Here is a 9159-nt window from a genome sequence, read left to right as displayed (position 1 = left end):
TACGTTTTGGTGGAGTGTGCACATCTATCCGACGCAAGCACACGTCGCGTACAGTCCACAGCGTTTATCACAATAATCACTGTCACAATCGCAACGCATCTTTTGTTCTTAATGCACTATTTTGAGCAAAACCTTGTAATAAATTATTAGTTAAATTTTATGAACACAACCATGTAATAAATTGTTTGTTAAACTTAATTGTTTTAAGAAAAGTTATTTCGGTGTTTTGATAAATTTTCTTCCTACCCATCATAATTAAATAATTTTTATAAAAACTTATGAATTTTTGATCTCGTTTAATTTGGTGCACATTATAATAGGAGTGTTGTAATTAATACGACAATAATACATGTAGTTTTAATAAAGTAATAAGTAGTTTTTATGAGCGCAACCATGATGTAATAAATTGTTTGTTTAACTTAAGTGTTTTAAATAAAGTTTTGATGTGAAATAAAGTGTTTTGATAAATTTTCTTCTTACCATCATAATTAAATAATTTCTATAAAAACTTATTAATTTTTTATCTCTGTCAATTTGGTTTATATTAAAATAAGTACGTTGTAATTAATATAACGACAATATACACGAAGTTATTCCGGTGTTTTGATCAATTTTCTGCCTAACCATCATAACTAAATAATTTTTATAAAAACTCATGAATTTTTGATCTTGTTTAATTTGGCTTACGTTAAAATAGGAATGTTTAATTAATATAACGACAAAATTACATATACTTAGTTAAATTGTTTGTTAAGCTTAATTGTTTTAAATAAAGTTACTCCTAACCATCATAATTAAACAATGTTTATAGAAACTTATGCATTTTTGATCTCGTTTAATTTGGTTTACATTAAAATAACATGTTGTAATTAATACAAAGACAAAATTACATGTACTTAGTTTGAATAAACTACAAAAAATATGAGTTTCCTGTTCTGATGCTACCTGACATTATAAAATGGTGTAATTTTCGAGCAAAACTATGAAATATAGTTAATTAAATTTTATGAGCAAAACCGTGTAATAAATTGTTCCAATTGTAGTACATTAAACCAATAAATTGTTAGTTAAATTCATTATATCAAAAAATCCTATTCCGGTGTTTTGATTAATTTTCTACCAAACCATTAAAATTATTTTTTTAAATAAAATAATTAATTTTTAATCACAGTTAATTTGGTTTATATTAAAATAAGTATGTTGTAATTAATATAACGACAATAATACATGTAGTTTGAATAAAAATATGCGTGTCCCGTTCTTTTGTCTTCGACTGTACTTGATGCGACCCGACGAAAATCTGGACAGTGGGGATCGAAGAGCGGTAGATTAGCGTGGCATAGCATCGGGTAGATGTGCACGGGGGTAATGCAACCTTATGGAAAATCGGAGTTTGGATTTGCGTCGGGTAGCATCGGGTAGATGTGCACGGGGGTAATGCAACCTTATGGAAAATCGGAGTTTGGACTTTGGTCGGGTAGCATCGGGTAGCGTCGCATGGCGTAGCATCGGGTAAGTGTGTTTCTGGCTTAAGGTGGAGCGTTAAATCGTCGGACCACGGGCTCAAAGTCCACGAAAAAAGGCGTTAACACTAGCATTGTTTAAATTCAAATTTTTTTAAATCTAAAATTGTCTAGCATTGTATACGTTCATAATTTTTTTCCACATCCCTCGTATATTTGTAAAATTCAAACAATGTTTATAAATCCCACGGACTGAAGATGATCTCAATAAAGATCAAAACGTTGGCAGGATAGAGAAAATGTTTTTCTAAAACCTACGTCACACTAGACCGCATCTCACGATCTCCGCATAATCATTGTCTAACGGTCCCTAAACACCACACAAAAAATTTTTAGCTTGAGGTTAATCTAAGTCACTTCGAAGTTTTATGAGATCCCATCATGTTCTTCATAAGATGAAGATATTAATTCATTTGTATCGTGTCCAATATTCAAAAATACAGCCTACTATGAAAATTTAAAAAAAGGTAAAACTCTGATCGTTGTCGTCAGTCTAGATGAATTAAAATGAAAATTTAAATCCAACTTTGTCTCGAAATTTTACGAGTATTATTCATTTGATCCTCCCTCGCATTTTAATATATAAGTGTTTTTCATCCGGGTTAAAAGCTCGCCTGGATCCGAGGCAAAAACCATCTTGGCTCAACAGTTGTAAGCGTGAGGGAAAGAAAAGAAAAAAAAATTACCAGAGTTATTAACCGTTGTCTGGGGGAATGTTTAAAGCGGGAGGTGTATGTCGTTTATCATTAGCCAAAGCTCCGGCCATTCATTCCTCAACGTCAGGCTCTGTTTAACTCGAGGATTCATCATGACCAAATTGTAAGTATATGACGGTACCGGGGGGGGGGGCAAAATATATGCTTCTTATTAATGCCTTCGAGTCCATAAACCATAAACCAAAACGTTTGCTTAATCGAAATACTAAAGCGATTGCACCACTAATGAATTTTTCTTTGTAAATTATTCAACAGCAATTATCAATTATTTGAAAAGTCAAACATATCAATCCTTAATAAATAATAAATTATTTTAGGAGAACCATCTATTTTATTATGTAAAACTTTGTAAAAAAAACATGTTTTCGATTCGAACATCTTGTTAATACAATTTGTACATTTAATTTGTGTCAATTATTTTATCAGGTTTTATTGGTTGATTTTCTCTGCTGTATTGACTACTATCAATAATAAAATAAAAATCTTTATTTTCCTCATCCCACACATCGTACATATCACAGTCTCTCTCTCTCTCTCTCTCTCTCTCTCTCTCTCTCTCTCTCTCACTCTCTCTCTCTCTCTCTCTCTCTCTCTCTCTCTCTCGCTATATATATATTAAGTACACTGACAGGCAAAAAATTCCAGGCAATCCTCGATAAAATAAATTCTGCTCTTAATTTGTCTCATGGTTTAGCCCATTGTTTTTGTCCATTTGTTTATGCTATGTTTTAAATTGGGAATCAATTAGAGGTAAAAACAATCAATAAGGATAATATTTCAATGTTACTTTTTATGGAATTTAAAATGTTTATTCAGTCTCATTTGGATTCTGAAGCAATAAACTGTTTAGTTTTCGACTTTTTTTTATCTTAATTTCAATTTTTAAAGTTAAAAATGCAACTTAGTGCTGAGGATGTTGCGCGTGGTGTGTCACTTACTGAAGATGGAGTTCAATCAGGTATGCGGCTATTGACGTCGAAGTTCCCTATGAAACTCTGCGAGACGCCATTCGACGTTTTCGAGAAGCCGGGTCCTACCATAGAAGGCCCGGTTCTGGACACCCTAGGGTAACAGAACCACAGGATGACCGTTTTTGACTTTGAGAATTTTGCGAAACCGTTACCTTACTGTTGTTCAAGCGATTCATCAGCTCCAGGAAGTTCGAGGTGTCCAAATTTCTGAAGGCACTGCTCGAAGCAGATTAAATCAGTATGGACTGGTGGCTTTTCGTCCCGTAAAAGGACCAGAATTGACCAGAACACACAAAGTTGCTGGGCTCGCATTTGCTCTAGAACACAGCCATTGGTTTTTGGACCACTGGTCTGCTGTACTCTTTACAGATGAGATTTGATTAGATTTGCTCTACGATCTCCGGTGTGAAAGAATGTGGAGAAGGCGAAATGAAAGGTACGAAGTATGTAATTCTCCCAGAGTCAACCTTTTCAACGTAGCTCAGTGATGGTGTGGGCGGAAATTTCAATGGAGAGTCGCACAGGTTAGGTTGTTGTTCGTGGAGGGTCTTTGACGGCCAGTCGCAATGTGAATGAAATTTTGGATCATGCGTTGTTTATCCTCGTTGAAATCAGCGACTATTCTATTCTGTAATAGCGACTATAATGCCCGTCCACATGTCGCTCGAATAGTACAAATTTCAACAGCATAACATCTGGGTCTTATACTGTGAAGCCCGTTCTCCAGACTTGAACATCAAACAATTATGGGATAACCTCAAAAGACGAGCAAGAGCACGTCCATCACTTCCTGATGCCCTTCACGGAAGGTCGTTTCGTGAAGAATGGGCTAACCTCCAACGAAAAGACATTTCTAGAATCGTAGAAAATATGCTGAGCCATCTTCGATATGTAATTAAGCCAAAGGAGGAAATAACGATATTGAAATGTTAATTAAAAATCAAATTACAAATTTTATCTGACCGTCTTTATTTCATTTTTTTTCCTAGGCAATTTACATTTCTTAACTTGATAAGACAAAGACTCAATTATTAATTGTTATAAAACGTGAACTTTGATTAATATATAAAAATATATACAAGTCAGGTTATATTACAAGTGGGTGGAATGTTTTGCCTGTCAGAGTATACAAGTTAAATAATTTCTCTTAACGAATCCGTTAAAAAAAACTTTTATTAAAAGAAATTACAAAAAATTACTAATATAAATTCAGTTATTTAAAATCTTGGAATCTAATCAAATTTCTCTGATATGCCCTCAGGAAAATCGAACCCAGGACTGACAAGATGAATAATAAAAATGATTAAAATGTCTCTGGGGGGGAGAAAGTGACGATGACAAGTCTAGGAACAATTTCATCCTAGCATTAACATAATCTTATCTATTTAATGATGTAATTATACTCCTATATAACTCCTCTCCTATTATGAGAAAGCATCCCAGGTAGCTCGTGAAAGAGAAAAATAACAATTATAAAATTTGAACATCTTAGAGATTTACGTTAATGATACCAAGTTAAATTATTATTTTACTTCAATTAATTAATCTTTATGTAAGGTATTGGTCGAGATAAAAAATTCGGCGTCACGAGCGGGATTCGAACCCACGACCTTCGGCTAAATACGCCGCTGCTCGACCACTTGAGCAATCGTGACTTCGATCCACTCGTACACGAACTCTCTATCACAACCTACAACCGTGCGAATTTTCCCTCTTTTTGCCATTTTGAAAAAATCAGGATTCGATTCTCGGCGACATGTGAAGTGGCCACGGGAAGCTGCTATTGAAGTTATACTTCGTTTTACTATTAATATATTATATTTAGTGGTCTATTGACCAAATTATTTCTTTTAATTAATTAATCTTTTTATGTAAGATTTTGGTTGAAATGAAAACGCTATTGCCACGAGGGGGATTCTAACCCACGAACTTCGGCTAAATACGTCGCTGCTCTACCACTTGAGCTAACGTGATTTCGATCCACTCGGACACCAACCCTGAAAAATGGCAAAAAGGAGGGAAAATTCAAAAGGTGGGTTGAGATGGGAAGTTGGTGTCGAGTTAAAAATTAAAAGAAAGAAGAATAAGTATTGTTTTGTTTGATCAAGATAAAATTTACAAAAAACTGCAGCTTTCATAAATTTATATATTTATTAAGTTATTATTTTTTATTTTGTTACCAACTTTCTATTTTTTATTATCTGCCATCATCACTTTCTCTCGCTCTCTCACGGTTTCTCTTGCTTTCTTTTTGTATCTTTCTTCTTATCTCACTCACTCTTCCTGGATATCATAATGAACCAACAGCTTTTGCATATTTATATTTACATTACATTTACTTTTATTTATTTCCCTCCTTCCTTTATCTTGTCACCATTCCTCTTTCAAAATTTCTCAAAATGATTCTAACATTCTTTCATTCTAACTGGCCCTTTTTTACTTTCTTATCTACTTCTCTCTCACTCTTTGTTATTATCTATTTATTTAACTTCAGTATATGTGCTATTAAATTTATTTATACAATTTTAACAAGATTTATCATAACTAATTCATTTATGTGATTTCGTATAATATGATTACCTCTCTGTTGCAGATTAGTGTTAATCTCCAACATACATTCATTTTTATGAACCTGATATGTAGAAGTATAAATTTCAATGTTTTCCTATAATTAAATTCCTAATGGCTATTAGTTTGTTATATTTACATGATATAAAACAACATGTAGAAAGATTTAATATACCTCCTGGTAGCAAAGACTATTATAAATCAAACAAGTTTTGAAAAGGGAAACAACAGTGACGTTGTTGTACAATAACAAGCAGCTGAGCTAAGGTAACTTTTTTACACCTCCGTAAATTAGGCAGTTAGGGAGCGGTCGGCGTAAGATATTTTAATCCGTCGCGGGCGGGGGGGGCTTTGGAGCCTTCGGGTTTTTTCTTCTTACTCCGCTTCCTGAAAGCGACGATTGGGATATAATACCCTTATTAAATTTTGAAATCTCCCCAACACAACGGGACATTTTTTTTTGTATTACCCCTTTTTCTTTACACGGCGAAAATGGCACTGGAACAAATTCAAAGAAGAGCGGAAGAACTGCAAGACTTGCAAGGAAACTCAAACAGAACCAGGATTCTGGTTGGACTGCTGACAAGGCACTCCCGTCTAATTGAACACTGAATCGGAGTACTGACAGAAGAAATACTGATCAGATACTGCAGGAAAAATTGAGACCGCTGAACACATATTATGTTATCTATGCAGGTGTAGATTATTCCAACTAGGAGAGGAAAAACGCAAGCAGATTTTACAGTAAGGAACCACTGGCTTTGGAGGGTTGACTAACAACCTGATGCTGGCCAATGAGTGATAAAAAATAAAATAGGGCAATAGATCTCCTTAGGTCGACGTGCGGAAGGCCTTGTGACCAAATCATTTATCCCTATCCAGCAAGAGGTTACTGGCTTTGACCTCATTACCTTCGTTCAAAACACCCAACAAAAGCCTTAGTTTTCCTAACCACTTTCCGTACCACGTGTCTCTCAACTACTTCCCACCACTTTACTGGTAATTGTGGCTATATTGCACTGTTAAATAGTGCCATTATATTGTTGATATTATCGTATCCTTCCTTGTGATGAAAGAACGCTGCTGGGGGGGGTCCTTTCTCGATGATGACAGGAATTTTAAAATATGAATCGGATGCTTTCGGTAACGACCAAATTTCAGTTAATTCTCGCAGGTAGCACGGAGAAACCTCACAATAATCCATGTATAGGTAACTGGCTATTCCACTATAAGATTCTTGTCATTAATTAAGGTTATTAAGTTGAGATAAAAAAGTCAGTGTCACGAGCGGGATTCGAACCCACGACCTTCGGCTTGCTACGCCGCTACTCCACCACTTGAGCTATCGTGACTTCGATCCCCTCGGGCACTAACTTCCCATCTGAACCCCACCTTTTGAATTTTGAGATGGGAAGTTAGTGCCCGAGGGGATCGAAGTCAAGATAGCTCAAGAGGTAGAGTAGCGGCGTATCAAGCCGAAGGTCCTGGGTTCGAATCCCGCTCGTGACACTGACTTTAAAAACGAATTGAACACCACACTCACTCCATCATTTATCATTTCTATTAATTTGCTAGTCAAACCAGTAATGGATTATAACACAATCAATAACATCACATCCAATTACTTAAAATCAGTTAATAAACAAGTACTTTTAAATCTTTATTATAAATTGAGACTTTCATGCTCAAAGATTAACAAATCAATCTGGTTCAATTCCCAATGTTTGAAATTAAACCTAACCCCTAAATTCGTTCTTGCTAAATTGAATGTTAAGAACTGCTCAACTCTCTTACAATGTAAATGCCAAAAAACCATTTTAAATAATGAATTACATTAATTGTACAGTCTAAGAGATACAAAACGTTTTTATCAATGTATTACTTACTGTGAGTAGGAACTATCCTTTTAAAAAGTATTGAACACCACACTCACTCCATCATTTATCATTTCTACTGACTTTTTTATCTAAACTAAAAATCATAATTAATTTCTCTTTACTCTTGAATTGTCTTAAGCAAATCAACAATTGTACTTCTGAGAAAGAGAAAAAAAATTCACCAATTGAAATTGACACCATCATTGATGATTCGGCATAATTTTTATTTTTACGGACGTTTGCAGTATCCAAGGTAACATTTACGAGAAGAACGTTTTTTTTAATGCCCATTTATAATTGCGATAGAAAAGCTAGGACCTTTACAGTACCTTTCTTATCACCCAATGCAGTACGTATGAAACTTTGGACAGTTTTTTCTTTATGTGATAGAGGCCACAAAATTTGTATGCCAATTTTTCTGCAAACCTTTAGGATTTATAAGGTAAATTATAGGTAATAGTACTTGTTGTCGAACCTCGAATTTTATATCGAATTTCTGTTCAAAGTTTTTTTTTTCGCTTTAGCTTTGGAAATATTTGAAAGAAAGTCGCCCATAGTGACGCGTTATTGGTCTAACTTCATCATTCCGTGGTCCTCCGTGTAAAATAGATTTTGGTTATGTGTGTGCTGAGTTGGAGAATTCTTTGCTGAATTTAGTGAAAATTGAAGTAATGAATTGTAGTAATTGAGGTAATGAAAATTCTCAGTCCATTTTATCTGATTTTCACCGTAAACTGCTACTCACGCCGTTTTCAGGTCTCGAGGGCACCTTTCAGCATGACTCGGGTGGAGGTAATGTCTGATTAAAAATTGGACGGCGATTCCATGATCTTTTAAGAAGATTAGGAAAATAGCGAAGGAAGATTTTCTTATTTTAACAAATTATGACATTACTTAAAAAGTTAAGTTCGATGTCTCGTCTCGTAGCGTCAATTTGCACAGGAAAGTATATAAAATTGTAAAAAAAAAAATAATAATAATTGAAATCTGTGAAACTGCATACGTCGAATTCTCTTATTATATTAATCAAGCAGGAGTTACGATCATAAATTTTCATAACGATTTAATATAATGCAGTATTTCTTTCAATTAATTAATCTTTTTTTGTAAAGTTTTGTTTGAAATGAAAAAGCTAGTGTGACGAGCGGGATTTGAACCCACGACCTTCGGCTGAATACGCCGCTGCTCTGACCACTTGAGCTGTTGTGACTTCGATCCACTCGGACACCAACTCTCCATCTCAACCTACATTCTTTCTAATTTTTCCTTCTTTTTGCCATTTTTCAATTGTCCCGTAATCAGGATTCAATTCTCAGAGACTTGAAGTGGCCACGAGGAACTGTTAGTGAAGTAATACTTCGGTTTACTTATTAAATCCATTATATTTCGTGGTCCGATTGACCAAATTAATTCTTTCAATTAATTAATCTTTTTATGTTCGGTTTTGGTCGGTTCGAATCGCACTCGTGAAATAAGCGTTTTCATTTCAAACAAAACGTACCAT

The 9159-nt window shown here is 34.6% G+C and overlaps 1 non-coding gene across 1 annotated transcript; it reads right to left on the bottom strand.

Moving 5' to 3' along the window:
• Positions 1 to 7057: 7057 nt before the first annotated feature.
• Trnaa-agc lies at positions 7058 to 7130 on the bottom strand. The gene has a single exon. It is a non-coding gene; the product is annotated as a tRNA-Ala (tRNA).
• Positions 7131 to 9159: the final 2029 nt, after the last annotated feature.

Source organism: Cimex lectularius, unplaced genomic scaffold (assembly GCF_000648675.2).
Source record: "Cimex lectularius strain Harlan isolate CLEC.00 unplaced genomic scaffold, Clec_2.1 scaffold77, whole genome shotgun sequence".
NCBI classification, from domain to species: Eukaryota; Metazoa; Arthropoda; class Insecta; order Hemiptera; family Cimicidae; genus Cimex; species Cimex lectularius.
This window is presented reverse-complemented; position numbering and strand designations above follow the sequence as displayed.